Source organism: Lates calcarifer, linkage group LG12 (genome assembly GCF_001640805.2).
Source record: "Lates calcarifer isolate ASB-BC8 linkage group LG12, TLL_Latcal_v3, whole genome shotgun sequence".
In the NCBI taxonomy this organism is placed as follows: domain Eukaryota; kingdom Metazoa; phylum Chordata; class Actinopteri; family Centropomidae; genus Lates; species Lates calcarifer.
The window spans coordinates 14773560-14791344 of record NC_066844.1 but is presented as its reverse complement, the minus strand read 5'-3'; the positions used below and the strand labels follow the sequence as shown (position 1 = coordinate 14791344).

The 17785-nt window shown below is 41.2% G+C and overlaps 1 protein-coding gene across 1 annotated transcript in view; it reads left to right on the top strand.

Moving 5' to 3' along the window:
- The first annotated feature begins 371 nt into the window (after positions 1-371).
- ncoa3 (nuclear receptor coactivator 3) overlaps positions 372-17785 on the top strand; it is a 29187-nt gene continuing 11773 nt past the window's right edge. The window contains exons 1-2 of the mRNA XM_051074278.1: positions 372-481; positions 15708-15775. The gene's annotated coding sequence lies outside the window, so the exon portion shown is untranslated. The remainder of the gene's footprint in view (positions 482-15707; positions 15776-17785) is intronic.

Below are 17785 nucleotides of genomic sequence, written 5' to 3'. Positions count from 1 at the left end.
TGCTGCCCTTACACAAATTCGAAATGCTATTCAACAGAATTTGTGTTCTGTTGAATATTTTAAAAACAACCTTCAATTCTTTAATTTTTCAGAAAAATAATTTTGCAATTTTATGTGTACTAAAGAACATAATAGTGTGAGTCACTATGGGTCTGATAAGTTATTTGCATAAAGCTGCTTCTCTGCTGGCCTATAAATAAATTTTTAAATCTCTCCTCTAATAATATCAGTGACTGCTGCTCATATCACCTATGGGTATTGGTGTACGTGTAGTTCATTTGCAGAACGTGTCAAAACAGTTTGATGTGGATTGCCAGAGAAAGCAACTACATTACCCAGAAGCCCTATCGCTCTGCTACAAGCTGGCTCCCTCCGCTCTGGGAGTGTTTCCCATTTAAACAAACACCGTCCTGCCGAAGATGGCGGAGAGTTTGTAGAGGCGTCAAAGAAACTGCTCTACTCAATGAAAGCGTCGAAGCCGGTGAGTTTTCTGCAAATGGTATATGATTCGGTTATAACCAAGTTTTGAACATTGATGCTATTGTGTGTTTGAAGGCGCAAAATCGTCTCAGAGACAGTAAGTGTTGCTCCGCTTCCGAGCAGGCTGTGGTTTTTAAGCTACCGTGATACAACGAACCACCTTACTACAGTCTATTTGTTATGGAATGTTTATTGTGATATTTCAGGCTCCTAAACTGTCGATATAGTGATAAATTATGTTAATCCTGGCTCCATAATGTACCGTTCTTATCGGTTGCGGTGTTTGTTGATGTGTTCATTATCCGTTAGCTACAAAGTTTACGAGACACAGGCTCTCTGATTCGCTGAGGTGCAATAGTCTAGTTGTTAATACACAACACTGCAAGTGAGTGAACTCGTTTGAGTTTCAGAACGTTAATGTTAACTTTTTAGCGCCACTAGGTTGTGTTCATTGTCCACAACACAGCTAAGTAGCTCTGGACACTACATTACTACATTTTTGTACTAGACGGTCTGACTTGCCTCACAGTTTCGATACAACTGTGGCTGCAGCTAACGTTTGTTACACCGCAGTAGTTGTCTCGTGTAGTTGAATTAAAATACTTACTTCCACCGTGAATGTAGTGGAAGGTTAACACGTTTAAACATAATATAGTGTACGTACATTTTGTTTGTCCAATAGTTTTGTCACCTGTATTTGGATGTACAAAAGACACCGGCATGTAACAAATTAAAAAAAAAAAACAAATTTAGCTGCAGTTAAGGCACATGGAATTAGAAAACCACAAATTGCTGCTTTTCAGAGAAGACGTCGCATTTTCTTCGTGGTTGATAAATTTATGATGAGTTGCAGGTCATAACAAACCACGTTGTATTTACCAATACATCACTGTCCCTCACCACTGCTGACAATCCGACTTGGAAGTGACTGGCTCAGCGTGGCTTCTCTGCAAAATCCACGGCATGTGTTATTTACTTGCATAGCTATAATGAGAGTACGTATCCGTGATTGCAGAGGGCGTTATAATGTCGCATCACACTATGATAAATGTTTGTTTTCACTGCTGATAAATCATATTTAGGTGCATGTGTTAGAGAGAGATGGAAAGAAGCAGGCAGACTGGCAGAGGGAGATGAATGTGTTTCAGTGCAGGGGATGTTGAATATTGGCAGGGTTCAGGTAGAGTCCAGGTTTGCTTTTTCTCTGCTCCACAAGGTGTATGCTGAGTGCTCAGTTTTTGAGGCAGCAAGAGGACATTCTTGGAGAGCGTGCTCATGTGTAGGGAGACAATGAAGAGGCAGGTTAGTCATTCCACTGGAACGGTTGAGGTCTAGGTGTGCTGTCGCTCTCTTCGCCCGGGGCCATCCCTGCCAATACTTGCAGGCATTTACAGCTCAGTGCTCATTTCCACGTGAGAGTCTCTGAAACAATCTAGGTATTTTTGCATTATTGCCACATGATCTAGCTGCTAAGTTGTCGCTTACTGGGAATATTCCTGCTTATACAATTTATTGCAGGGCACTCATTAAATGGACTGTGATATCTCTATAATGCAGGCATTTAAATGGTTTGCAGCTGGGAGTGAACAAGTGAGAACGGTGCTGCTGGCAGCCTTCACCCATCAGATGAGCTAACATGTCTTTATTTTGAGTCTGATGGAATGCCATTACTCAAGCCCACATATGTGGTATTTTTGTAAGTGGCAGAATGACCACTGTGGGAACCCGTCCAATGAACTGCTTCTGCTCATATTCTTGGCAAATGGAGCCCCCTGTCCCCCATTCTCTGTCCCTTTATCTACCACTTTCTTTCTCCCTCACACAGGGTGTCAGGCGGTGTTAACAATGAATCAATCTTTGGGGGGATTCTTTGACTGCAGATGGGGTGAAGAAGTGACTGGGATGCATGGCTTTCGTTCTTTGTCTGCCGGCCCCTGTGCTCTCAATAATTCATTAACTTATCACTTTTTCTCATGGGACTGGGAGAAGTCTCTGTGGTGATAGATTCTGTGGTTACATCAGATTGCCTGACTGATAATAGAAAGAGCATAAATTTAGTGGCGTTACTGACATTTAGCTAATCCTCTTTAGCGCTTGATGTAGAATATGCTAGCATGTCGTCAACAATACAATTAAAATGCCAAATATATTTTTGTGATATAGTTACTAGACACACTTACAAAACTAATACACCTGAGGAGTGGGCATGGCAGATAAATAATGTATGTAAGAATACATTAGATGTGGCTGTTTGATTATCTGTAGATATTCAGAAAAGTTGGGCACACTTTTGAGTGTAATCTCCACCCCATTATGTTGGGGTGGAGATTACACGTGTGAGTCAGTATGCTGAATCAAAAAAGTATGTTTTCTGAATGAAATTCTTTGTGTTAAAAACCTCAGAGCTTCTTTCATTTTGCTACACAATCTTTGTTTTTAAGGGTATCTGGTAAATATTGCTACTACATGGTTGCAATTACTTCTAAATAATTACTGGTATTAGACAGAAGGGGGAAATAAGTAAGTGAACTTGCCACTTTTGTGTGACAGAGTCACTTTTGATAACTGTCTCTAGTCTGTCTTTGTCAAGCTGCATTTTTGCGTCACTGATGTCTGAATAGATGGCATTCTTTTAGTGTTTCGTCAGCCTGCGCGCCTTAAGTGAGACCAAGAGACACAGATAATACGTTTCGTTTCAACTAACTGCCAGTTGGTCTTATGGTATGTGTTCAATTTAAGATTAATAGCTGTGTGGGTGAGCATTAGCTCTGAGAGGACCCTTGATGACACATAGAGCTGAAAGGACAGCTTCATTGTTTTGCCTAATTGAAATATGACTCCTTGGTCTTAGTTCCTTTTTGTTAGGCAGCAGTACAGGGAGGGCAGGCACAGTCGAAGAAAACACCACAGTTGCATCTGACTGAAAATGTAGTATTTGTCATTCAGGAATATATACATTTTTAAAATTTCAGTAATTGTTTTTTCATCCACGTTCATAGGATTTACCTTGGCTGGTTTCCAAGTTTAAAGTATTCAACAGTTTCACCGGACTCTCTGAAGTTTCACTTCAACCCAGACTCTGACTTGTCATTGGAGGCTGTTTTACAACTATGTTTAATACAAACGTTTCCTGTGGTCAGCTCAAGCTGGGTCAAACATCCTGTTAAGTCTTCACATCTCAAGGTCACTCATAGTGTTACAGTGATCTTTTGTATTTGTTACCACAAGCGGTGTGTTAGTATGGTAGTACTCAACAGGTAGGTTTGCTTTTTTTCTGCTTTCAACTCTCTAGAGCTAAATATAGAACACTCTGCTCAACAAGACAGTTGTGTTTCCACTGCTAAAATATTTAGAGCTACTTCGCCCTAACAAGTAAGAGTGAGAGTATGAGATGAGAGCTGCTGAAACCAGATTATTATTCACTATTTAGAGGAAGTCACTGCCAGTCTGCTGGGTCCCAAGTCAAGCGGTGCAGTTTGCACTCTGACTGTATTTGAAGTCACATCTCATTCATCCCCTCAGTCCCCTTTTCTTCAACTCTGAGCTAATACCCAAGTGTTAGGCTAGCTGAGCCATATGTGAGCCATGCACGCTTCTAAAAGCCAAACGGGCAGCCTGAAGCAATCATTGCACTCAATTCCAGTTTATAACCAGCAAGGATTTGGAACAGTTCTCTCTCTGTAGTCCTCGTTGATTGGACGAAGGCAAAGGTTTATTAGGGAAGGGGGTGCCAAGAGCTTTGTCCCCCCTCCCCTCTTTGCCCTTCCTCTTTAACTTCAACTCCCCCTTTAACTTTCGCTCCCCCAGCTGAAGAATGCTCGTAAAACGGGTTCACCTGAACAAGCCAGTGGGAGGGTAGCTCCCTGGCCTAGTTTTGTTACCATTGTAAAATGTTAGCAAGACCTTGTTTGTGTTTTGTTTAGGGCCCCCTTTTATAAAAAAGTGCTTTGGAGGAGAGACAGCAAGGGTGAAAAAAAGTTTGGTTTGTAAGATAACTGCTACCAGATGCTCTCTCTGTCTGTTATTCAGCGTAAAGAGAAGGAGAAAGAGAGGCGAGTGAAGAGGGGAAGAGAGGAGCAACACTATCATTTCTGGGTGAACTTCTCATCTGCTACATGGACACAGTTTTCTTGTCCCATCTATACTCTGCCTCTATGAGAAACGCAAGAATAGAAAAAGTTCTGTTTGCTTAGACAGAAAAGTTAGTTTGTAGCCAAAATAACGAGAGGGTTTGACCTGGACCACCGTGGCGTATATCAGTTCTCTGTCCCAAAATTTGTATAAGTCTTTTCTTCATTGTCCCAATACTCCACCCCCTGTAATTCAACAGTGTCAAGTGGTTGGGTACGTTCATTTGCTTTGTTTACACTGTTTTCCTCTTTTTGTCTGTACATCTCCCAGATGAAACTGTTTGATGTTAGACTTATGTGGCAGTGGGGTGTGGTTTCTGGGTCTGTCTGGATTGAGAGGCAGCTGTGGCTGGCATGGCTCTGCAGCAAGTTGTAAGAGGATATGAGACCATGCAAGCGGGGACTGTAAGGGCACCGAGTGTCTCCTATCTTACATTTCAACCTGCAACTTAAAAGGTCCTTTCATTAAAAGAAATGAGTACAGGTTGCAGTGAGTTTTCAGACATTTGCTCACAGCAGTGTGCTAGACAGAATTCTGATTTTCCACAAGTGTGATTTCTACTTTATTGCAGCCTTGAGTTCAAAGAGAAGTCAAGTCGTGAATGACGGACTTCCACGCCATCATTAGAGGCTCCAGACTTACTACAACATGTCAACACTGGCAAGGCATATGTCAGTTAATTTATTATTATCCCTTTTTTTCTACAACACTTATTTCTTAATTGGGCAGATTTTTCTCCCCCCTGCTCTCTGGATAAAGTGGAAAATGTTCCTTTCACCATTACTGCTCTTCACTCTGCCTGGTGACGTCACCCCTGTTTATGTGGCTTGTCGTTAAGGCAACACTCCAATCAAAAGGTTGCTGCTCTGGAGCTTACCGTTGTCCCCAGAATAGCCGAGCTAACACTTGCCTCCTGACATTGCCACATCACATCAAGCTTTGCACCAATGTCAGAGTTCATATACCAAACAACATTCACAAAAGTTGGCCATTAGTCTGATCCAATATTTTGTATGGAGGTGGCTATACTTTTACCAAGAGGCAACCATGTTTCCATTTGGCTGGCCTCTTGCGGTGTTCATATATGCTTATCTGATTGCTATTGCTATACTGGAACAAGTGATTCTATATGACTGTGGTATGACTAAAATAGGAGAAGTGAAGGTCCCTTTTCAATTAGCATTACTGTAACAGTCCGCACTACCCTGATGCACATGGTCACCCTTGAAATGGATGGAAGCTAAACATCATTTAAAGCAATTTATGAGTTTGGTTTTAAATGGTGGACTAAGTTTTGACAGTAGTTGGGTCCAAAAACACAGTCACTGGGGCAGACCAGAACAAGAGTGGGGCTCAAGTCAACCCACACAATTTTTTAAGCTTCACTAAATTTCCTTTGAGAGGCCAGCAAGGATGGTAATTGCAAGAAGTGTAACAAGATGGTCAATAACGATGCTTATACATAAAGCTAAATGAAAGGGAAGAAGTGGTTGAACTGACTTACAGTTTTACATTTGGATGATTTGTTGAGCAGTACAGCCTACATACTCTATTATTATTGGCGTTACAGGTAAGCAGGATATAGGTGTCATGCAAAATTCTTATTAAGGCAAGTGCACAGTTAAAGAAGTCCATCACGTTGAATTACACCAGTGAATTTGCTTGAAGGCATGATGATCTACAGTACATTCAAAGCAGACATTTAAATAATTTTACCTTTGTCTTGTGGCCTCCTGAAAGATACACGATACTGCACTTTCCTCGTCCTACAGATATAATTGTGTAAATATTTTGATCTATTTTGAGTCGCACTAAATTATGTGGTGGCATTTTATTACAGAGACTCTGGGGAAAATATGTTCATAGTTCAACAGCAATTTTACAAACAACAAGTGCTAACACGTTGCTGTGAAGCCTTTATACTTGGCAGTGGATGTGTCTGACAGGGACCGGTTCTGAGTTCCTCTAACTGAGAGACACAGTAAGAGTAATTATATTGCAGTCAAACCTTTAATGAAGGCTGGACAATTATTTTACCTGTATGAAGGTGTTGAAGTTGTGGTCAAGATTGTGGCCTCCACAGTTAAACTTGAATAGGTGTAGTGTTGATGCTTTGTGGTTAGTTCCATGTTCAAGTTCAGTTAAACAAGTTTTTACCCTGAATTGAAGCAAAATACCTCGATCTGCCAAAAAGCTGCACAGTAATGCATTGTTATCAGAGACACTCTTACTTACTTATTGGCACTCTGCCATGAACTACTTAAAAAAAAAAGAGAGACATTTTCTGAAAGTAGTTGTCCGTTTTCTACTTGTGGCAGACAGTAAATATGTGTCTGCAAGTTTTCTTGTAGCTTGACTACAAATAAACTAAACTTAAATAAAACTAGAGGAGTTCCGTTAAATATAAGTACAAGGATTCTAACAACAGAAGATACAAAACATTTAAAAGGCTGCAGACATTTAGATGCATTTTGCAACAATATGGGGTCCCAATACCAGTTTGACGAAAGTCTCACTCTAACTCAACTCAGCAAAATTGTTGACATGTGGAGAATTTTGATCTGACAAAAGTTGAGTCCAATCCAAGGTACCGAATAGGCTCTTGTATGAAGGCATCAGAGACCGAATAGACTGCAGTATATTTTCTTTTGTTCATACTTTTGGTTTGATGGCTTGAAATGCTTTCTGAACCCATCAAATTTGATATCATTTGGAACAGCACACTGGTCTGCAGGAACACTGACCTTGAATGTTTTTTTTTTGTTTTTTTTATCGGATCAGAACTGCGAAGGCAGTCCTAAGCCGGCATGCATCAGCTCGATCAGTGTGTGTCCTTTTCCTGCTCCCTTACAGTGTGAGGGACTTGATTAGCAGTGCAGGCTTAATCACTCAGCAGATGGGAACAGAGTGCAGTGTCACCAAGACAAAAACAAACGCACAGTTGGATTATGGTTCAGCTTGTGTGTCCGTGTGTGTGTGTGTGTGTATCCATGTGTCTGTGTCTAGTGATTTGATTCATAAACAGATTCCCGAGCGTGATACAAGCCCAGCACAGCTTCTTATTTCTTTTTGTCCCGTTTGCTTTCTGTGTCTGTCTTTCAGCACTTCGGTCCTTGTGACCCCTGTATCCAGCCTGTCATCATAAGTCATTTAAACACACTTTTAATAGTGTTAACCTGGAACTGAGAGGCATGTGGTGAGCAGAATGTGTGGCAGGCTCTGTAAAGTATTGTCAATGAAGAGACAGAGAGAAAGAAGTAATAGCAGATGATTAAAACAAAGAAAGCTAGAATATTTTCTATTTATGAGTCAGACTGTAAAATGATCTTAACATGATTCTCAAATATTTTGTAAGTTGTGTTTATTTCATTTAATTTTTAATCTACTATGGTTGACAGCTCTTCACCCTGGGAAATGAACAACAGCAGGTATTGAAATGATATAAATGCATTGCAGAGAGGATTTTAAAAAACACAGTTCTGCTCCTGTTCTCCGTTACCCCTCGTACCTCATTTCTGGAATCTTTTTTTTTTAATTTTTTTTTTTTTTTTTTTTTTTTTTTTTACCTAGGCTCTGTCAACACATGAAACTGGCCAGTTGAAAGAAAGGAAAAGGAGTAGTAAGGGGAAAAATGGGAGATGGGAGGGGGTGCAGTTGTGAAACTGGCGTCAGACCATCTTTTGAGTGGAATTCTTTGCGGGGGTCAGAGTTCAGGCACTGCAGCGTGGCGCTGTGATTGGCTGAGGAAAGGTGAAATGAAAACCACAGTAAACTTTTGACCCCGGCGCAGGAGCTCTGCAGGAACGCCCAGCTCTGGTGTGGTGGAACAGAGCCCGCTCTCTTCCTGTGTTTACTCCGCCAATCCAACAGGGACGATGGGGAGAGGGGGAGGAGGAGGAGGAGGAGGGGGGAATGAGCACAGAGAGGGAGGAGAAAAAGACACAAGAGCAAGAGGGAGGGAGGAAGGGAAGAGAGAAAATCGCCAGAGCTGCGCTGCGGTCTGAAAATGAATATCTGCCTTTTTACCAAGGGGTACAGTTGAAACGTGTTCACAAACACACAAACGGCTTCTTAAAAGTAAAGTTAAATACAAGCACCGTCTTTGTATCAATATGAGGTCATTTAAAAATATTGCCAAAAGTAATAACAATGGTTGACATATCTTCATACTTAATTATCTGTGGCTTTGTGAGATTTGTCTTCCCACTGCATCTCTATCAGTTGTTACTGAAGATGTGTGTGTTATCAGACTGGGCAGCATGGAAGGCTGATCAGGCCTTGGAGCTCTGGCTCCCCAGATAAAAGGCTGTTTAGCCATTGATTAATGAACTCATTTCCATAATATTAGCCCTGTGTGATCACAGCCGCCTGCATTTTGTTTGGTCACTATGGTCTCCTCTGGACGATACCTCTCTTATCGCCTTGCTGTGTGCACCAACATGTCAGGCTTATGGAAAATGAAGGGATTGTTAGAGATGCAGCATTACAGTGGCGCTGTGCAATGAGTTAGTTGGTTTAATCTGTGCCTGCGTGGGTCTTTTCCTGTTCCTTTCTGGTCTTTGTCTGTATTAATGATGGATAGTTGTAGATGCATGTGTGACACACACACACTCACACGCTCACACACAAACAGTGGAATCTGCCATCTCTTTGTTTCCACCTTCATTTATTTTCCCTGGTTTTTCTACACGTTGCAGTTTGTGTGAGAAAAATGGGGAGATGCACACACGGCCTGTCTGAGCTCTGTCTATGTTGTGTGCGTTGGGCGAGGGTGGGGGATGTTTTTTTCTAGAGGAGAAAGCAATCCTATGAAGGCAGTTTTCCCTCTACTTTGAACTACCTTCTCTCCCTCAGCACATTCAGCACAGTAGGAAAAAGCTGCTAGAACAAATGGCTGCTTTGTGTTTTTTACTCATTGCCTGTTTTTTGTGTGTATTTGTGAATTTCGCATATGAGGAAATTTCTAATATAAATTATGTCAACACAATATGTTGTTTTGCAGTCACTGTAAATGAGTGACAGATGGGTTTAGTGGTGTTTGTTGATAATTCTCCCCACATTTATTTTTCATCTGCAAAGATTGTGTCTGACTTAGATCATTGTTATTGTAGAGCATAGCTGACCTTTTACACATTTGTGTTTTTCACATATTTTAGGCTTTGATTTATCAATTGAATTAAACCTTCATGTTGGATTCTTTAAAGACTGAGGCTTCATGTTGTTATTGATGCTTTTCTGAAATGCCTCACAAACTTCAGTAAGCTTCTGTGTGGGTGTGTTTCTGTCTGTTCTCTCAACTCCACCTCCCTGTCCTCTCACATTTGCGTCACCACCACGGTCTTGAAAGGTGTGCTTTATTCCACCATGAACTCCTCCCTGTGTGACTTTAATATTAACTCTAAATCAGTCGTGGTTGTTGAGGCTTTTCGTCTGAAAGAGTTATTTAAGTGAGTGAATTTGGTAAGAGAGACATGAAACAATTTTGGATTTGTATTTGTTTTATCTTTGCCAGTGTCAATTTACAACTCAGACTTGGTTTGAAAAGACCTTCACATTAAAAATGCACAAAGGAGTAAAGTGACAGAAACATCTTGCTTTTCCGCCAGATTCTCTACAGATAAATGAAGGGTGTTTTCAGGCTGGTTTCTAAGCTTTGCTGGAATTTCGCAGCTGCCTCGGCTCCTAAATGGAGGCTTTCTCTGAACAATTTACAGCTTCACTTTTTCAAAATCCACACTTGTACACACATGCTTGACATATGTCCTCCTCATCCCCACCATTGAATCTCAATATGTGGCGGCACTCTCCCATCTTGCCATCAAACCCCCTGACTCCAGCTTAGTCCCAATAGCCCATGTTTCATTAAAATCATGTGTGAAGATGGCAGGAAAACAGCTAATAAGCAATATTTACCACCAACAGTGGTGCATTCCACTCTGAAAAATGTTTGCTTCTGGAAGTCATCTTCCCTCAAAATTATGGGGGAATCCCCAAAATGTCAAGATGATAGATGGCTGCTGCACAAAGTGAAATTTGGTTCTAAATTATATGAAGCAAGAGCAGTACTGCCATCCATGGCTCCCTTGTTTTTCCTGCCATCTAGCAAGGGTAAAATGATTAGCTTAGCGGAGTGAAGACATGGTGATGAAAGTTTCCACATATCAGATACTGTGGGGTTTTTGTCATAAGGCTCTTTTCTTTAGATTTCATTATCTGTTCATCTGCAATGCAGGGGGTTCTTTGAATAATGGTCAAATAGTTCTCAGTGATTACCGAATTGTATTTTTGCTTGAAATGCCCATCCCTAATACCCTAATACCTATTTGTCACATATATGTCACCGTTAGGGGGCTCACTTACTGAAATGTAGACAACACCTCTTTGTCAGGGCCTCAAAGGTGGATCATGACAGCTGGCTAACTACAGAACTAACCTACTTCCAAGGACAAATACAAGCCAGACTTTACACTGTTTCACTTGCACATTATACAATGCACCACTGACAGACTCAGATCGATGGTGAAAAGGTTGTGCTTTATTGAGATTCGTTTAGCAGTTGCACAAGATTAATTTGGTTGCACATTGTTAACAAGCTCCACAACATGCTTCTTATCAACTACTTGTTGCTGGACAGTATTTTATTTAGTGCAACTTGGAAACAAGTGGGGTGTAATAGACAACTCAAGCCTTTAATACATCAAATCAGTTATAAAGGCATTCCATCCTATATTGTAGACTGAGGACTTAACTGTAGCTCGCATTACAACGGTCCGTTTTGCTTGTGGGTACTGGATCTCCAAGGAGCCTTGTGTTTTTTTTTCTTCATACATGCAGGCTTCCAGTGTGAGTGAGTGAGACTAAACTTTTTCATTGGTCGCAGCAGTGTATGTGAGATTGAGCTGGTCTGTCTGTGTGTATGTATGTAGTTTTTTTTTTTTTTTTTTCCCATCTGCATTTTGCAAAAACCTGCCCCTACCCTGCCTCTGATTAGCTCTGACCCTGATAAAAAATAAGGCATGTGTATTTGTGAAATTGCACCCTGTGGTTCTCTTCAAGTGTCATCACTACCTTAAGACATACTAGTAATTCAAAATGAAGAGAGCTATTGATTGTTTTAATCCTCAAGAAAAATGCTGTGGTGCCTGTTACACCTGTCCCCGGCCCTGAAAGGCCCAGCCCAGACCGGACATCATCGGCAGAGGTATCCACTCCCCCACCTGTCTTTCCTGTTAATGCCTAATCCTGATGCAGTTTGTGAAGCGCAACAAGAACCAGAGTCCATACTCCAAGTGTATTTTGGAAAATTACATGTTTGATCCAAATATACAGTATACTTTAAACCATAAAACATTTTAAGTTTTATTTTTCCTTTCATTTTGGTTTTAATGAACATTTAATTTTCTTCATGACTGAAGTCCAAGAGGACCCAGTCTTTGCGAGCTCCAATTGCACCCAGTGTATAGTTTGTTGCGTGCTCAGCAGGAGGTGGAGAGGTTCTTTGAAGAAAAACAGGAAGTCGTTCTGTCCTTTTGTTTCCTTTTTGCACTTGATGTCCCAAACTCTAGTGGACACCTTTTGTTACTTTATTACCTTTCCTCTGTGGTGTGTGTGTGTGTGTATGTATGTTTGAGTGCAGTTGAGAAATGATACTAAATGCTTCTAGTGGATCATGTGAAAGAAAGAAAAGAAAGAAATACATTATTGTATTCAGTATTTTACAGTGTTGATTTATTTATTTATTTTTTCTCAAAACCCTCAAACTTCGAGCAGTTTAACCCCTCCATCTCTCACTCCATCTCTCTCACATACGCAGTTATAAGAAGGACAGTTTTGGTACATGTGTTTTGGGTGTGTTTTTTGGGGTCTATAATTGTGTGTATGTGGTCCCAGTCTGTCTGCTCTTTGTTTTGGGTGGGTCAGTGTTTATTGTTGGGCCCGCCACTCTTTGTCTCAGGGTGCTCAGATTGCAGGCTTTATTTCAGGCTAAGCAGGAATGTCCTCCTCACTATTTTGGTACTGACTGACTGACACTGATGCTATTCTGGCCTTTAGCCAAATGCCTTTATATCAAAATAATAGATTTTCATGATAATAACTGTAATATTTCATAGTACAGAGTGCAGAAAAATGCTATATCATTCAGTCCTGAGTAATCTCATCAGTCTCACATCTGTAAGAGAATAGGTTAGAGATCCACAAAGGTGATTGGCTCTCTGGCTTATACCTGCTAGGCATACAGGAAAAACAACACAAGTCTGTAGTCTGATGTTTCCAGAAGTACTCTGGACAGATCTTTGGAGTTTCTCACTGTGCCCCCTTTATTACCTCATTATGAGTGAAGTCATGCCTGATTCGAGTTTTGAGGCATGCAACACTTATATCCTCCTAAGATAATCAAGCCAGTGGTGATGTTTTGTAACACATGATTGTTATGGTAGTGGTTGCAGTGTTGGCAGGTAGTTTAGAAGATGCTTTAGAAGTAAAGACCTCACAGTCAGAGGGGTTAAGTAATACAGAAGATTGCGTCTGTCCCTTCACCACTCACCATTACTTTTGACCAGCTGAACGAGTCAATTCATGGTCAAAGTTCATTTACTCACAAGTTAAAAGAAACACAGTCAATGTGAAAAACAGAACTATTATCTGTTAACAAAGTGTGTAGCATACAAGTGCACCAAGTTACATCAGATGTCAATTTGGGTATCTCATTGTTGTGATTGTTACAAGGGTAGTGTCATAACACATTTTGAATGAGCACTGCCAACTGCAAAACTTTCTGTGAGCTGTGTGACAATGTTCACCACTTTACCACAAAGACACTGATCCTATCTGCAAATCAGAACCAGCATTTCAATGTCACAATAAAGTTATTTCCAAATCAATAATGTGGCTGTTTGTTAAAAACAGAAAAGATAATAATTAATAGGACATAACTATTGCACTACAGACTTAACCTACTGTAGACTTCCCTGATTTAAGTTCCTCTGAGCAGCAGGTTCCCCTTGCAAATATTTTTCAGCCAAACTGGCTTGACAGTCTAACTAACTCTAAAACAGACCTGACTAGCAACAGCTTCACGTCCTACGGCTTCAGTGATGCATGAACACCAGTCAGCATGAGACACATATAACTTTTTGTTTCACACCTTTTTTGTTTAGCTTTACTGCTTCCTATCGTTTGCAATCCAATTTTCTGGTGTTGGCAATGCACTGAAAATGAGAACTTGATTTTTTTTCCTCATCAAAATAAATAATGATAATAGTAATAAAAAGTATTTTCATGTTGCAAAACTCTATCTCCTTATTCTTTTTACTGTAAAGCAGCATGTGACTTTCAACTTGGATTCAACACTCTGTTTTAGAATAAAAAGGCATTGAAGAAGTTTAGGTAAGAAATTGTATCAAAGTCAAATAATTGGCATAATTATTTGACACTTACCAGTGTCTAAATTTTTCTGAATGATATCTAGCACTATTTTAACTGCATGCAATGTGTCACCTCTCTTCTCCCCTCCCCCTCCCTCTTTCCCTTCCACCTCCCCCTCTTTATTCTACTTAGTCTGCCTTGACTCCTCCTCCACCTCCTGCAGTCCGCTTTCATTCGATTCATGCTTACATCTCACTGTCTGAATTGCATTTCACCTCAAGAAGCTACATGTGCATGTGTGGTGTGTGGCTTCTACCTGTCTTTATAAGTAAATAAGGGTAGAGAGGAAAGTTAATTCTCAAGTTAAGGCTTGAAAAATAACATTCGCATGTTGCTGTCTCACTCTGGTTTCTGTGAATTCTTGATTTGTTGTTTTGATGTTAGGAAATGTCGACCTGGAATTATTAAAGTGTGTTTGGACAGTTGACAGAAAGCAAATGCTTTTCCCTCTTTCTCTGTGTTAAATTATTCAGCTGCAGCATTAGCTCAGTAGCAGCCCTGTGTTTAGGACTGATATGATCAATTGTCTGTGGTGGAGGATCTCTGTCAAACACACACACATGCCAACTGTGGGCAGAGTAGGTAGCAGGCTTGTAGCTACTGCCTGTATAGGCAGCAGTGATGTTTGTGAGTGAGAATAATGAGGCTAAACCTCAATCACCATGATATTTGCAACCTTTTATTTTATTTTATTTTATTTTCAGGAGTTGAAACACTTATTAAGTCTATGTTGGTCTGTTTGTTTTTTTAATAAAATATGTAAGAGAATAGCAGTAGTTCAAAAGAATTTGTGTTTGGAGCTGTGTTATTATTATTAGACTTCATGAAGTAAACAACATCTGACAGGCTTATCTTTGGCAGTAGGATGATGGTGCTAAAGGTCAGTGGTTTTGGAGCAATTTGTACCCAAACACTGAGGGCCCTCCCAGTATGTAGGTTAGGACCCTATGACAGGCCCCTTGATATTGAATGATGATATTAAAATGTGGATAGAAAAAAACACAAAACCGTATTATATTGGAGTGTAATATTGGGACTGTTGTTTTGAAATGGGGGAAAAAAACTGTACACAGATGTTGGTGACAAGCTCAAGAAAGATTCATTTCTGCTGCTGTGATGAAAACTTAACCAACTGCTATGGTGAGAAAACATGAAATGCCAGAGGCCCTTCTTTACTGTGATTATGAATATGTTGCTACTGAAGCTTTCATAAGCTTCATATTTTGCTGGAATTTTCTGACCTGTGAGAGTGGTGTCAATTGTACACTTTCTTGGTCTTTCAGTGCTGAGTTAGCTAAGCTCTGGAGAGCATCTGATGGCAGGCAGTACTCCTACAAGGTGTGAGTAGGAACCAGGACAACAGGGAACCAGCCTGATAAACAGAATATGTAAATAGGGTGGATGAGTGGCCACATTTCCAGGAAAGGGAAGTGATGACGCAGTGGAACGGGCTGAGGGGAGGACGCAAACAGGATGCTCTGTGCTGTGGCTTCCTGTGCAATTTTAGAAATCAGTTTTCCCATGAATTTCTGTGAAAGCCAAACATATGAAGAACTAATGCTATTTTCATAGGAAGCAGAGAAGCGCAAGTATCGAGTCATGTTGTGACATCCAGACATTCAAAGAGTACAACAGTTCATTAACATATGCATTTTTCTTTCTGCTTTCAGAAGATGTTGAGACATTGAAGCACCACTAGACCCTGAATGGAGCTTGACTGGGGCTTGTACTGGCCAAGGTGAGCATGTGGTGTAGAAAAAAAATTCATACACCCATAGTCCAAGTGGACAATACATACCAACCAAAAGCTCAGACCATATTATTTTTAACTGTCAGACATTATATTTCCCACATTGGCAGCTGTTGTTTGCGAACCTGATGGTTTGCAACACCTCATCTTGTCCCTGAGCAAGTTTCACATTGTCAAATGAAGCTGATTCAGGTCACTGGCATACTGCCAGGCCTGTTGAGACTCATCTGTGGTTTTGGTGGGCTGCTGCTCGCAATCTCTCACTCTGCTCTATAAGTGTGCAAAGTTTTAACACGTGTGAACAAATGAAATATACTGTTGTGAACATAAAACTCACAGCAAATTGTGTCTTGGAGTTGTCTAAACTCCATGAGAATATAGTTTGTAACAAAAACAACCAGCGGGGCTTTTTAAATTTTATTTTATTTTATTTTATTTTTAATAAAATTGTATTTCAGTGTTGAAACCTGGTAACATTTACTCTGGTTTTCAGCACCGCCTCCTGATAACCAGAGTAGAAAGCCTACTACCCCGCTGTGCCTTCCCTGTTCTCAGAAAGGGTCCCAGCAGCCCCCAGTTCTGCTGTTTGTCTGTTTCAGGATGTGAGGCTGACTGAGGGCTGATGTCATCTTTCTCCACTGCTGCAGAGGTGAGCCTTAGGACAGAAACCAGGAAGGAAGGAAGAAGGGGGGGCGGCAATGAGAGTTACTGAGAGTCACAGCCGGAGCAGGGCAGGCAGAGAGAGGGGTGCTGAAAGGTAGACAGACAAGAAGCATGCGATGCAGATTTATGGCACAGAGTGCGTGTCTGAGACTTGGTGCTCTTCTAGTAGTAGTAGTAGTATTAGTAGCAGTGGTGGTGGGTGACTGGACTGCATGTCCTAGCCTGCTGTTGTGGAACAGGAGTTGCATAATGGTTCTCATCCGTTCTACAGTTTTCCACTCTGGAATGAGCTCACTCTGTGTTTAAGAGCACTCGCGTGTGTACATACACACATGCAGACACAAAGTCCAGGATAGACTTGTAGAGTAGAACAATCTGGTTGAACAGCCGCACGCTACAGCTTTGTCTGTGTTTCTGGGTGGGAATAGGAAAGCGCTGTGACCTTAGAGGCTGGCCACAGAGGTTTCCTCTGCCGTGAACTCTGAGGGGGTCAGACACAGGGCAATGCCAGAGCAAGAAAACAAGGGCAGGGTCCCCAGCCCAGTACTGCTACAGCCAGGGAGGGAGAGAAGGGAGGGGCTGTCTGAGGATGGTATGGGGGGAAACAGCAGTTAAAACCTATTGGAAGAAAGAACGGATGTAGGCTAGGTTGGAGAACTCAGAGTAAAGAGAATGCAGAAGAGGGGTAATTCTTACTAGTCCCTGGAAAATGCTGTGGAGCCTCGCCTGGATTGTTTCTAGGCTACACAAGCCTGAGCAGTGTGTATTTTTTGCTCATGTAGTCCCACGCACTTCGACAAAGAGGCAGACTGGTGAATATGTGCCTTCCTGGGACAGTAGCTACTAGCACTCATCTCTCTCACAGACTGTGCCATGACATGCCTGAGCATGCAAGTGTACTGGAAACACTTTTGTATACGGAGTGTGTACGTGTGTTGCCGCTGCTAGCAGAGTGGTATCATTCTAGCGGGCAGGCTGGCTGAACGCAGGATGACCCATCTCCCCCGAGGCTCCAAATCACTACATCATCATCAGTCGCTCCTCGCAGTGGAACAGATGAGATTTCACTCCCATCAAACACTAAGAAGGAACCAAGGCTGCTTTACTAACTGGATAGTCTACACTCATAAATCTGTAGAAATCTACTATCTCCCCTTCCCCTGGAAGTCACTTCATTTATAACCTCAATAGCTTGGGGATTTTTTTTTTTTTTTTTCCTTAACTTGACACTAAGCTTTCAAGGTTTGCCTGAATTTAGAGTAATTTCAGAGTGAACTTGTCAAACTGACAGCTGAGGGCACTTTCCAATCCGCACTTATCCTTTCATTAGATTGT